Raw genomic sequence first — 14,878 nt, 5'->3', positions numbered from 1 at the left:
GCCTCCTGGCGAAGTGCTGTGGTGATTTCATGGCAATATGCAGAATCTACGCAGCCCGAGATTCTGATTCTGACTGTAAGCAAGTATTTAAAAATGAGCTCTGCGCAGCGACCCTGGTTTCGGCTGCAGTTGACATGAATATTTTACGCCAAGTGATGCTCCATTAGAAAAGGGGCGTGCGCTGACCGCCCAACCCATCTTTAATGTGCAGTTTATCAGTGCGAAATCACTATGTAGCTCATCGGGCACCAAATGCGGCGTCGCCGCTGACAAGCAGGAGTGGTCCCAAAAATTCCCGATAACATCACCGTAATATCAATGAAAACAAAATTTCTACCTAAGGTGCTGGGACTTGAACCCAGGACTTTCAGATTGAGGGGCGAGCATATAACCATGGGTCATAAAACCACGCTTGTTCTTGACCAACAAAGGTAAACGTAGCCTATTGGCTGCCTTACGACTGTATGCTAATGAGAAGGTGTGTGATTACACAGGAAGATAATACAATACCTATGTAGATAAAACTAAAAAGAATTTCAAATACAAAAAACGCTTTTGCTTTTATGGGACATAAGTAGAGTTAAGTGGCCTCCGCAATTTTTGAGACATACTTCCTTCAGTATACAAACGTTTATTTTCAGGCAAATATCGAAGCAGTGAGGCTGTGTCCAGTTCTTAAATGTCCCTTATTACTAAGACAATGCAGTACTTCGCTACATTTCACAAACAATAAAACCTGGGAAACCTTGCATTTACCTCCCTGCATCAGCAACCAAGAAGCTAATATTGGACGTCCGTCAGATTCCAAGAACACGTCCCGCGTGACGGCCAATCGTTGCTTGAACCTGCAGTGGAACACGGACAGAACACAGCGGGCTAAGACTGCGTGACTATAAGCAGCCAGTGATGGTGCTGGACACCGTCACAAGTGTTAGAAACATTGCTGTTTCTCTTTTAAGCCCCGTACTGCTTGTCTGAACACCACGCCCCCGCTCTCTCATGCTTTTTTATGTGGCGCCATCACGTGCCAACCACGAGGAACACGACTGCGTGGTGAATTTTTTATTCTTTTTTTTTGTATTGAATACTGTTGGCTTCCTATTAGTGGCCGAGGTAGGACTGAGTGCGAGATGTGTAAAAATGGTTGGTCCATCAAAGACATCAACAAAATAAGAGAAGAGAGCACATCAGCATACTGTCGAGCTTCTGCGCAAAAAATGAGCTCGTAAAGTACACAAAAAGACCTCGTTTTTCTACGTAACCGTCGAAGACACCTAAGACCTACACTCCATGAACCAAACGAAATAAAAAAAGCTTACTGGCTTGATCTGACTGTAGATAAATATACTTCGGGTGATGGTAAGGTGACCGCGTTGCAGGGTAAGTTATTGCAGCCGGCTATCGTTCATAGAATAAATGACAGCTTGTTTGGATTGTTTGTGAACTGAGGCGCTAGTGTTGCTTATTACATGTTTGTGCACAGTCTGTCGCGTTCTGTTGTACTGCATAAAATCCTGGAATTCTATTTTTGTATGATAATTAATGATTGTGAACGACATAATAAAGCGATGCATTTGTCGACGATATTCCGGGGTGGGCAAACCGGATTAGCTTAGATGGTCAGATAGCGATATCTGCATTCTGTAGGCGAAGTAAATAAATAAATCTGCTTCGCCTCCTCCCCCCCCCCTCCCCCCACCCGTGGTATACATATAATGTACGTTTTCGCGTGCGGGTCTTGCATTACCTTTACACCACATAGAGCACAGGAAAATATTCTAAACAGCTGATATCCTCTCAATAAACAATGCAAGAAAAAGAGAGAAAAGAAAAACAAAATATACTATGGGGCCGCTCAACGCATCTTAATTTTAGACGGCAGTCCGATGGGATTGTGTTCCGAATCCATTGCGCACGAATGGAAGTTGTGGGGCCACGCTCCATCGACCCCTTTATTTTGCTTCCCCTCGATGCATCTTCTTTGTCCATATTTCTTATATCCGCCGACGAAATCACCATATGGACCAACCCTGGATCCCACGGAGAGATTGCAGAACCATTACAACGAGCTATCGACCCAGTACAATCTTTTGCGCACGGGAATGGTGTTGCAATTTCATCGGCTGAATAGGAGCTTTTAGTTATAAGGAACAAACAAGCCTCACAGGCAAAACCAGACCCTCGGGATTGCATCGAGTTGCGCACTGACGACCTACCGATAACGCCGGTAGCCACGATCAGGGTTCTTGACATGTTGATTCAGAATAATACAACACGGAAGCGATACGCGGCTACGCGTCACGACGCACCAGCAAGGCGCGCTGGTGACGCAAATTGCCACCCGTCCCATGGGAATGAGAGAAGCCGACCTGGGCACGATCACGCAAAGCTTGATGATAATTAGAATCATGTACATTTGCCCCTACTATCACGTGAATCGCAGGGACGACGATGCACTTGATATCATCATTAGAACCGCGTACGAGGCGGCCCTTGATCTGCCGACATACGCCAACTCAGATCGATTGCTGCTGTTAGCAATTTTTGTGGGATACCGGCTTTAATATCGCAGAGCGACTGCGGCGATAAGCGACGCCTTAATGGAGGGCTCCTGATATTTCGATTACATGTGGTTCTTTCACGCGCACTGACATCGCACAGTACGCGGGCCTCTAGGGTATAGCTTCCATGAAAATGCGACCGCCGCGGCCGGGATCACACCCGCGTCTTTCGGGACTCTAGTCAAGCACAATAGCCATTGCGCCACCGCGACACTCACATGCCGCCAGCTTTTGAGATCAGCGGCGCTGCGCGTCTCGGGCGGACGCGCTTCATTTCGGCTCCGACAATTTTCGTCCGGATTATCGAAAAATTCCCTACGACCGCGAAAATTTTGCTTGTACTCGACGGTTAACATCACCCGGCACCCGAAGACATCGCTCTCGACCGGGTGGGCCAATTTTTGGGCCTTTTAGGCCCATTTATGTCTTCATCCCGTGGGAGCCCCAGCCAGGCCTAAAGCCAAGCAGCCAGTCTCCAGCGTTCTCCGCGGACGCCATTTCGGCCTCCGCTCGCCGCGGGTACGATTCCGAGACGATGGCATGGACAGAAGTTGTCGCAGAAGCCCCGTCTTCTCCTGAAACCTCCACTCCGACGCAGGAGATCGTGGATGAAGGCCTCTTTTCGTTGGTGGCACTTCGCAAACGCCAGCAGCGCCTGAACACCTCGGCAGTGAACGGACCCTCCGTGAGTGCCCCTGCTTCTGTGCATCCAAATACTTCAAGTTCCAGCCATCAGCTCTCGCCAACAGTGGGATCGACGAAATGGCGGCCTGCCGCTATGCCTCGACTCCGCAAAGAAGACTTCACGATCGTCATCAAGCCCAGAATGACGGTCTCCCTGAAGACGGTTTTGCAGAACGGTGAGCTTGGTGCTTTGCTCTCCGCCTATGTTAATGCCTCCTCGGTGGACACTCTTAGTATCTGGCCCATCTGGGACCAGAATATCGTTATCGCCACCACTCAAGACGTGAACGCGGCGAACGCGCTCGCTCGTGAATTTACTCTGAAAGCTTCCAAAGGCTCCATCTCGATGGTCGGTCACGCCAAAGTCAACGGTGAAGTCTGCAGGGGGATCATTACCGTCCATGAGCAAGAAACTTCTACCACCCTGAAATCGAAAGTCCAGTGGCGCGGAGGAGAGATAGCCTTCATCCGCAAGCTGGGGAAGTCGACGATTGCCCTGCTCACCTTCGTGGGGCATAAAGTGCCACGTTACGTGCACTATAACAGTGTGGTGACCTTGGTACGCGAATACAAGCGGACTATTCCCGCGTGTTTCCGATGCGGCACCATTGGCCACCGTGTGGACTTATGCCCGGATCCTCAACGCAATCGCTGCGGACACTGCGGCCAAACGGTCGCAGTCCTCGAAGACGGCAACTTGGAGACCCACGAGTGCACCCCTTCCTGCATCGTCTGCGGTGGCGGCCACCTTACGGGCTCGCAAGACTGCAAGGCAAAATTCCGGCGGCTGCAACGACCGGGAAACCCAACCGGTTAACGAAAGCAACGTCAGTGTTCAGTGCCCCCGGGAGCTGACAACACTCCAAAAGTTCCCCCGCCTGACAGCAAGCTGGTGCAAGGCACATCCGGACCAGCGCCACCGGCGGGCGCGTTGCCCGGGCGTGTCTCCAAGTCCCCTCCATCAACAGGCCAAAAGTCGTCACGTGATCCAGGGGCACCCGTTTTCCAGAACGGGGATTTTCCGCCTCTCGAGCGCCGTCCGCTTGGCACACCAAAGAAGACATCACAGCCAAAGGTAGGCAGCCGGGACTCCTCCGTCCCCCCGCATTCCCCTACCTTCTTGCCCACCAACCCTTCCTCCTCCTCCCCCCCTTAACTCTGAGGTTGCGGACCTCCGCCGTGAGCTCGAGACTCTCCGGGCTCAAAATTCTGAACTCCTGGCCAAAATCCATGCGCTAGAAACGGTTCGGTCCTCCCCGCCTATTGCCCAGGTAGCTCCGGAACCGATGCAACAAGTGCCGGTGGACCCGACACCATCTAGCTCTGACACGCGTTTCACCGCCCTCGAAAACGCCCTTGCCGCATTAGCGACTCAGATGTCCAATTTCGGCCAAATTCAAGAAAACATGTTCAAGTCAATCACGGCCACGGTTACGGCCACCGTGACGGCCGTGGCTGGAGTCAAACCCCAGGCTTCTACGCCGAATGGGGCCTCTCAAAGACGCAAACCGCCCATCAATATTCAACCGCCCCATCGATCTAACCGAATTCAAGGAAGAGCCGGAACAGATCCAGCCGCAGGTGACGGAACCTGTGCCGGCTCTCCAAGGCAGTCTCCCTTCAAATCAACATGGCTGCGTCCCCTCCCAACCAACACCCTAAAGGGCGCCGCCCCCCGCAAGGACAGCAAGTTTTTTCCCTTGTGCAATGGAATTGTCGGGGTTTCAAAAACAGGACCAAACGCGCCCACTTAAGGACGTACATTGACAACCTCGAACACCCCGCCGCAGTCCTTGCGTTGCAAGAAACCGGAGATGCGGTTAAGCTCACGGGCTATAACACTTTTCAACGAGACCCGTTCACCTGTATCCTAGTCCACAAGGATTACACAGCGCAGGAGGTTGATCTCGACCTAAATCTGAAATATTCGTACGTGATGGTCTCTGTCCTCCCCTTGCGGCGAACAGATAGCCACGCACACATACTTAATATCTACTGCCCCCCCGAAACTCAAAAACATCACTTTTTCTAAATTCTTTAGCGCAGCACTAAGGATCGCGGGTCGCGACCCCCTCATGATAGTGGGCGATTTTAACGCGCCCTGTCTCATGTGGGGTTATTACAAGGAAGAGACGCGTGGTCGTAAGTTGGCGGAACTTATATCTACGCTGGGCATCACTCTTCTAACCGACCCGGTCCACCCAACACGTGTAGGGAACTCCGTCACTCGGGACACCTGCCCCGACCTTACCCTCGTGAAACACATCCAACACGCAGAGTGGATCAACACCGAGGACACCCTCGGTAGCGACCACTGCATATTGAACACTGTCATTTACACTCGGCCCTTACGTCGCCCCCTTGCGCAAGCCAAACTTCCCGACTGGAACGCTTTCCGCCAGGCCCTCCCAGTAACTTCTCTCATGGAACAGGACTACTCCACTTGGGCACACGGACTCATGCAAACCCTCCGTTCACAAGAAAAGCATATCCAGCTTACGGAGCGTGCACCTGACGTGGATAACCACCTAAGGCACCTCTGGGAAGCTCGCCGCAGCCTCACTAAGCGATGGCGGCGGCAGAAACACAACCGTAAACTCCGCGCTCGCATCTCTGACCTCACCCAGCAAGCTGCCGAGTATGCTGCCCAGCTCGCAGACACTAACTGGGTAGATCGATGCAACCGCGCAGCAAGGCAGATGTCCAGCCGCAACACTTGGAGGCTCTTCAGGAGTCTCATAGACCCCACACAAACACGCTCGGAGACCCAGAAACACATCAATCGCGCGATACACAACTTTCAAGGAAATACGAAGCAGCTAGCGAACACCTTGCGCTCACAATACCTCAATCAGGATCAAGACCCGCGCGGGCAGGATTATTCGTATGCAGGCTGCGATAATCCGGAACTGGATCAACTTTTCCAGCTTCACGACCTTCGCGCGGCTCTTGCCAAAATGCGCAGGGGGACGGCGCCCGGGAGGGATAAGGTCACAGTCAAGTTATTGGCGAACCTTCCTGATCGGGCATACGAAACCCTACTCGAATATATTAACGCCATTTGGACCGGGGAAACTTCGTTGCCACCGGATTGGAAGACATCATTGGTAACCTTTATCCCAAAGGCGGGGAAACCGGCAAACACAGACAACCTCCGGCCCATCTCCCTCACTTCATGCGTAGGAAAACTGATGGAAACGATGGTTCGTGACCGCCTCTCAGAATATCTCGAGAGCAAGAGCTCCTTTGCCGACACCATGTTCGGTTTCCGACCAGTAAGTCCGCACAAGACATCCTCTTACAGCCTCATCACGAGGTTCTCGAACCCATAGAACACCCACACAACGACAAAATAGTCCTAGCACTCGATCTGAAGGGTGCGTTTGACAATGTAAAACACGGCGTCATACTAAAGCACCTTAGCGAGAACAACTGTGGTCCTCGTACATTCAATTACATCAAAGATTTCTTAACAGACCGCTTGGCCTATATACGTATACAAGAGACCGAGTACGGCCCGTTTGAGATGGGAACGCGGGGCACACCACAAGGCGCTGTGTTGTCTCCGCTTCTCTTTAACATGTCTATGATGTACCTCCCGGCACAGCTGGCGGCTGTCGGCGGTGTTCAGCATGCGCTGTACGCCGATGACATCACCATCTGGGCCACTACGGGAAACATAGGAGAGATGGAGGAATGCCTGCAAGCAGCGGCGAGCATAGTTGACCACTATGCCACGTACTGCGGCCTCCAGTGCTCCCCGTCCAAGTCTGAATTTGTGCATATTCGATCTTCTCCGAAATTCAAAATCTCCGTTCAGCTTTCTCTCGCAAGCGGCCCCATCCGTGAAGCGAAGGAGCTACGAATACTCGGTCTCTTCATTAATCAACATCGTAAGGTAGACACAACTACTGCGAAGCTCCGCAAAGTCGGCGACCAGGTGGGCCGAATTGTTCGCCGCGTTTCCAACAAGCGAGGAGGGTTGCGAAGTAAGGATGCGATGCGGCTCGCACATGCCTTCGTAACTAGTCGAGTATTGTACTCGACTCCTTACCTCCGCTTACGGAAACATGACGAAGATCACTTGGAGATTGTACTCCGCAAAATTTTCAAGAGAGCCCTCGACCTCCCGATATCCACTTCCAACGCGCGACTCCTCGCGTTGGGGGTGGTGAACACCTATCGAGAACTCCGCGAGGCGCATCTCGTTAACCAATACACGCGTCTGGCCCAGACCGCGTCCGGTCGCCGCCTCTTGGACCGGTTACATATCAGACATGATCACCATACCATGGAACGGGTTCGAGTGCCAGAACTGTGGAGAAGCGCCCTCTACGTTCGACCCCTTTCGACTAAGATGAACAAGGAGGACCATAATGGCCGGCGCCAGGCGCGGGCGAATGCCCTGCACCGCCACTATGGCTCAAAAAAACACGTCTTTTACGTCGACATTGCAGGACCCTACCGCTCCAGGGGGGAATGGTACACGGCTGCAGTCATATACGAGGGAAAACAGGTGGACGGCCTCTCGTTCAGAGCACCAAACTCAACGCATGCGGAGGAGGTGGCGATCGCCCTCGCAGCCTCCCATCCCGACTCTAAATTCATCCTCACAGACTCTCGCGGAGCCTGTCTTAACTTTGAGTTCGGTTGGATCACTCCACTCGCTCAAGAAATCTTACACCGCAGTACTCGCGACGGCGATCCAACTCATCGCTCAGTCATATGGGTCCCCGGCCACCAAGGCATGCCAGGTAACGAAGCCGCCCATGAGGCAGCCCGCGCACTCACTCACCGGGCACCAGGCGTCCCTTGGGAGGAGCTTAACCCAGATCACAGCCCTCTCCTTTCTTTTAAAGAAATTACTGAGCACTATCGTGCCGAACACCGGCGATACCCAGTTCCTATGAATGGACTGGGTAAAGCTGGCGAACGAATTCTCCTCAGGCTCTTTACAAACACCCTGCTGTGCCCGGCGGTTCTCAAGCACTTTAATCCTTCTTTTGACGGCCGCTGCTCATTCTGTGGGGAGGTGGCCGACACCTTCCACATGGTTTGGGCATGCAGAAAAAAATCCTTCTCTCCCCCCAATCACCCCTTCCCCTACCCGAGAGGACTGGGAGGCGGCCCTGCTCAGCTGCCAGGAACTATCGGCCCAACAGGCCCTGGTTCGGCAGACTTGTGTAGCGGTCTCGACCAACGGGATCCCGGAATGAGGGACTCCGCCAAGTATTGTAAGGGGGAGACCCATTAGGGGCCTCTCCCCGAGCACCTCTCTAAATTACTAAATAAATGCTCTTCACCACCACCACCACCAGCTTTTCTTGTAATGGAATTAGTAATGCTCTCGCATTAAAAGCGCCTCTTCCGCTCCTAAGAAATCGATTTTAAAAAAGCGCCTAGTCTCCAACGGACGGCACTGCTCTCACGACAACTTGATCTGAGAGTGAGGCTTTCCTTTATCATTCAGATTTCTACCAGGCGGATATTTCACGAAATTTTCTCGTTCCAGTGCTTTTAAGGTAAGGCACAAAGCCGAACAGCGCAAGCTACACAGGGACAAGAAATGAGACGAGACACACACAGCGGTGTCTTACAACTGAAGGTTTATTTTTTCAGGCACTTCGGTAAAGTAATACAGCAGCATCAAGAAAATAAGAAGAGCAACCGAGTCTGATAAACAGTCATTGAGACCAGAAATCACCCAGGAGAACTCAGATCCTACAGCTACCGATAATGACCGAAATTCTTTATCGATAAGGGCTAAGCACGGGATGGTGACAGAACTCTTTTTAAGATGAGCGATTTTTACGGCTTCAATGATTTCTCGCGTAGTGTTTTCATCGCACCTGCGCAACACGCTCGTGTTGCCCCGCTCAGGGGTGCATTTACAATCTCGGCAGTGAATGCCCGTATGGCCTGAGATTCGTTGCGTCACATTGTATTTGTGCTCGGACAATCTCTTATTTAGGAACCTTCAGGTTTGGCCTACGTATGCATGGCCGCAAGTCAAGTGAGTAGAATACAGGACGCCCTGAGCACAGGAAACGAACCGGTCGCGATGATTCATGGTGCATCCTGAGTGCTTACGAGCCATTTGATTAACGCGCTTACAGAGGCTTAACAAACGATCCGGAGCTGAAAATGAAACATCTATTCCTACTCTTTTTCGTATCTTTCTTAAGTTGTGTGAAATGCTGTGTGCGTAGGGAACGACTGCTATTTTATCCTTATCTCATATTCTTGTTTCTTCTTTGGCTCTCAAAACGGCTTCAGACACTGAAGATAAGAGGGTCAGCGGGTAACCTGCCTGGAGTAATCGGCGCTTCTGGGCTAAAAAGCTATCTCTCAGTTTATGGTTGCAGGATTTTTTTGAATGCATTGTTAACGCATGAATTGTTGATGCTGCGCTTAACTAGCTTCTAGTGCGCTCAATCAAAAGAGAAAAGAGGTTTGTTGGCCCGAGGCACAGAGGCCCAGCAGGCGTGATTGCGGTTAAAATATATTCCTAATTCTATAAACCGTGTGCAGCCATTTGTTGGTAGTTCTTGAGCGACCATCAATTGGTTCAGAATGCTTGAAAATTTACTAAAAACTTTGGAAGCTTCGGAAAGGAGGACGTCCTGCTAGCATTGTAATATCACAATGTAATCATCCACGAATCTAAAGATTTTTTTCACATTGCTGGCCTGAAGGGACCTTTGTAGCGCTCTTTCTTGCATGGCTAAGTAAAGATCACTCAGCATAGGTGCAATGGATGAACCGATACAAATGTCATTCTCTTGAATCGAAAGCGAACCGTTCCATTATGCGCATGTCGATCTTAAGTATTCCACAGTAGCTCAAGGAAGCCGGCAGTTGAGATCCAACTCTAATTCTGAAATATTACAGCTCCATGCTGGTCTATGCAGTTCTTGATGCAATTGAACAAGTCGTCATGAGAGATGGCATAATATAAGTCTTTTATGTCGATAGAAAATGGTGTGACTTTTTTTTTAGAGTTATCTTTTAGAAAATCAACCACAGGTCCTACATTTTTGACAAAAAATGGATCGTCGGCAGACAGTCGCTGAATTTGTTTTTGTTAAAATGATGCAACTGACTTCTGCAACATAAATCCTGCAACCACGAACTGTATGATAGCAATTTCGCCCAGACGTGCGGATTACTGCAGGCTGCTTACCCGCTGACCAAGTTATCCTCAGTGGCTGAGGCCTTGTTGAGAGCCAAATAAGGAAAAAGAATAAGATATTAGGATAAGAACGCAGTCATTCGCTGCGCACACAGGGTTTCACACAACTTAGGAAAGATAAGAAAAAGAGTAGGAATAGATGTTTTGTTTTCAGCTCCGGATCGCTTGCCAAGCCTGTGCAAGCGCTTTAATCAAACGGGTCATTAAGTTCTCCTCCGGCTCAACCTGTTGTCATCCTGTTTCAAAATCGGCCCTTCAGAAGCTAGAGCGTAAGCTCCCTACTGACACCTTGTCTATAAGCTCTCTACGCTTGTTAGAGAATCTGCACAACAGAGGCTTTACTCTATATTTCCAAAGGTTGCCCTCTCACATAGCAGTCAGAGGCAGTGAGATGGCAGACAGTCTCGCCCATAAAGCACTGTCATGAAATTCATCAAACAAGTCCGTCCAGCTGCAAAACGTTTCTTCATAAAAAGGGTGCTCGATTATTTCAGTACCCTGTGGAGTGCGCCCTACAAACCATGTGTGACCAAGGGTCTGAGAAGATGCCCGGACAGTCTACTACATCTAATTCGAACGAGCAATGCTCGTACTCCTGCCTGGATGCATAAGATGGGCATGGCATCGTCTCCGCTATATTCTATATGTGTTATGTGCGGGTATATAGAACGTTATATTACGTACTGCCCAGAGTGCAGCGCGGAAAGATATGGGATGCTAGCTTCCTTCAAGAGGACAGAAGCCCTTCACAGTACAGTTTAGGATATCCTCTACCCGAGTGGAAACCAGACATGGAGAAGAGAGGCTCCACGCCTTTTAACATCCCTGCATGACACTGATCTTGACTCTAAATGGTGACAGCAGGGACGGTCTATGGTCTTCTGTGATTTAATGTGTGCGTAGATGGTGCCTTCTGGGGTGGTCTATGTTATTCTGTGAGTGAGTGTGTGCATGGATGGTGGCTCTGCAATGGACTATGTTCTACAGTGACTGAATATATATATAGATGGTGACTTCTGGAGTGGATCATGTTGTGCTGTGAGTGAATGTGCGCATAAATGGTGACTGCGGGAGTGGCCTATGTTCTATTATAAGCGACTGTGTGCATAGCGGGGCAGATCTGACCGGTTTAGAACATTATTAACATATAAGTGACGCTACGGTGGAGCAATTGAAGGCGGAATAATCAAGGCTAATTCCACGTGTAGCATGCAACAACTCAACTAAACTCAACTAAGCACTGAGGATGCACCATAAATCATCGCGACCGGTTCGTTTTCTGTGCTCAGGGCGTTGTGTATTCTATCCCCTTGTCTTGCTGCCACGCATACGGAGGCGAAACAGGCAGATGCCTTAAAAAGAGTTAGAGCATAAATACAACGTGACGCAACAAATTTCAGGCAATCTGGGCGTTCACTGCCAAGAGAGTTGCATCAGCACCCCCTCCATAGCCCTTATAAAGAATTGCGCTTCTTATAGGTATCTGGATGACCCGAGTTCTCCTGTGTTAATTCTGTTGGCGATGGCTGTTTTTCAGACTCGCTTGCTCTTCTTATTTCATTGATACTGCTCTATATATTTACCGAAGGGTCTGAAAATATTAACCTTCAGGTTAGGTCAGCACTGTGTGTGCCTCGCCTAGTTTCTTGTCCTTGAGTAGCTTGCGCTGTTCTGCCTTGTTATGAACCAACTAGCCCGCGATGTGTCATTCAAGCTGATAAGGCATCGTAAAGTGTGCAGAAACATGAACTAAAAGCTGACAATGCAGTCGGTGGAAAAAGCAGAGAGATAAACAGCTGCCGTAGTGGAGGGCTTCCGAATATTTTGGATCACGATGATATTTTTAACGTACACTGACACCGCACAGCGTACGGATTCTTTTCACTTTCGACTCCAAGTAAACACTGCCTCCAAAGCCAAGATTAAGCCAGCATCATCGGGCCCACCAACCAAGCGCCCTAATCAGAGAGCAATTTTGGATGGCGGAAGGGATTCCTGTATCCCTTCAAGTGTGGCAAGAAAAGTATTTTGACGCTCTCACAAACGAGTCAGCGCAATGACCAATGGCTGTTCCAAGTAATTTTCCATCAAAATGCTGCGCAAATAGATGTCATCTTGGTGCTGGCGGAGTGATGCATGTTTGCTTCGTACCGCTTTACCAACCCTATTAAGCCTAGCCATATCAGGCACGAATAACGAATTGGGTTTAACATGCTTTTTTAAACTACAGATATCCACCTCCCTAACCCTGAAGGCGCTCATCTACTGAGGCGGAGTACCCGGGTTCCAACCGTACCGCGGCGGCCGCATTTTGATGCACTTGCGGCCTGTGTGCTGTGCGATGTCAGTGCACGTTAAAGATCCCCATGTGGTCGTAATTATTCCGAAGCCCTCCACTTCGGCAACACTTGCTTCCTTTCTTCTTTAACTCCCCCCTAACCCTCCCCTTCCGGTGCGGTTCAGGTGTCCATCGAAATATGTGAGACAGTTACTGCGTCATTTCCTTTCCTCGAAGCCAACTAATTAGCCCCTGTTCATGGATTCCTCATCGTTGTCGTCCGTGTCGGCGTTGCCATACCCCACCACCTAACAACCATGTCTGATAGTAGAAGAGCGAAACGCCACCTGCCACGGCGACAGCGGAAGAACGGACAACCCGAAGGTGGCTGCCACGGGAAGATCCCGGAGGGTGGCTAGCTGCGCAAGACGCCACCCTCCAGCTGTGGTAGGTGGCGTGTGAAGAGCTGCGTTCAAATTTCGCATTACCGACTATCATAGTCGCCCGTCAATTTTTGTGGTTTTATTTATTTACCGTTAACGGGGTATCACTTGTAGGCTTTCTATTGGCCCCCCGCATCAGCTGGTGTGATGAAGCGCGTGCATGGTGTAATGAAGCGAGTCTTATGTTGAATTCCAATGGCAGATCGGGATCAAGTTTTTCTGCTCGGTTTGGATCAGTCGTATTCCAATGGTAAAATGGGAGCGCGAGTTGTATGTTCCAATGGCAGATCGGGATCAGGCGTAAATCCCGGATCGCTCCATGGAGCAGGGATACTTGATCCGCCGAAATCGGCGGATTTGACCGGAACCTCGGGTGACGTTTTCTTTTCCGCCCCGTCTGCTTCCTGTCGCGACAGGCAGCGGCCGCTTCGTTCCTGTCGTCGCTACGTGGTTAGCCGGGCGAGCCCAACGTTACTAGGGCGAGCCGGGATAGCCGGGCACTTTCCAGTCAACAGTGTACGGCAATGATCTTGCTTCGCGCCCTACGGCACTAATTTTGCTTCATGGAAGTGACAGTTCCGACTCGGGCACTGATAGCTCACAGTCCAGCAGTGAAGATTCGTCTGAAACGGACAGCGAGTGTGAAGCTGCCGGCCTGTATGCCTGCCGCCGTCGTCAGAAAAATGCGCTAATGTTCTTTGTTCTCGTTCATACCAAGCCCTGGAGTAGAGGAATGTCAAAAATGAATCATTTTTGAGGATTGTTGGCCAATACCGAGTTGCTGGTAGAAGTGATAACTGCGATACAAGCAAATTTCTTTCTTATGCCCAGTGCGGCTGGCCTGTTGTCTGCTAGCTCCGCTGTTGAAGGCATCGCAGAAATCGATCATGTCTATGATTTATTATGAGACGAGGAACACTGTAAAACGGTGACGCGAGTAACACCTTTAATACAGCGCTGGCCAGTTCCGAAGCGCCCTGAGCTGCGGCATCGATGTGAAACAGTTAGGCTTAGCGACGACTACGGCAGCCAGGCAGCAGCGCAGTTTGTCGCTCGGCGTGTCCGCGGGCGGCGTCGTTGCCGAAAGCTCGAGTGTCTCGTTGATTAGTTCAGCGGCTTGCTACTCGCAGTCGCAAGGCTGGAAAATCGAGCAGCGAGTGACTTGCCTGTGCGTCGTCTGCCACTTCTTTCCTGAACGGTATAGGACAGGCTCACCGGCGCTCCGAAGACCGCGGCCGCATACTCGTGTGTTCTCGGTAAGAGTGGATCATCCTGTACATACGCATTGGTTTTGTTTTAAGCATGAAACGCTTTTAGCTCCCGTTGTCGGCAGTGTGGTGACGTCGCGCCGAGACTCAGAGCCAACATCCGGGCACTGAATTCCACTCATCCGGGCACTGAAACGAGAGCATCCGGGCACCGTACGAGATTTAACGAGACTCTCTAAGAGAGAGGGCCGCGCTTCCGCGCCGTCCCCAAGGATGGCGCTGCGGTCCAACACTCACGCATGTAAAAGACCGGCCGCTGGGCCTTCAGCTCATGAAGGTTCCCCCTTTGGCAGGCAGATGTACACACGCTCGCGAAGTATTCGAACGCGCTGCAGATACATTCTTGACAGGCCTGCGTCTGGTCTTGTCCGCGTACGCTTCTGCATCGTCCTGCGTTTCATTGCCGCCACCGTCACAGCTGCTTAAGCGAAGCAATGGAGCCTGATTAAAGG

The sequence above is a fragment of the Amblyomma mixtum genome, chromosome 10 (genome assembly GCF_055824585.1).
Source record: "Amblyomma mixtum isolate Tamu chromosome 10, ASM5582458v1, whole genome shotgun sequence".
Lineage (NCBI taxonomy): Eukaryota > Metazoa > Arthropoda > Arachnida > Ixodida > Ixodidae > Amblyomma > Amblyomma mixtum.
Note: the sequence above shows the minus strand (reverse complement) of the source record.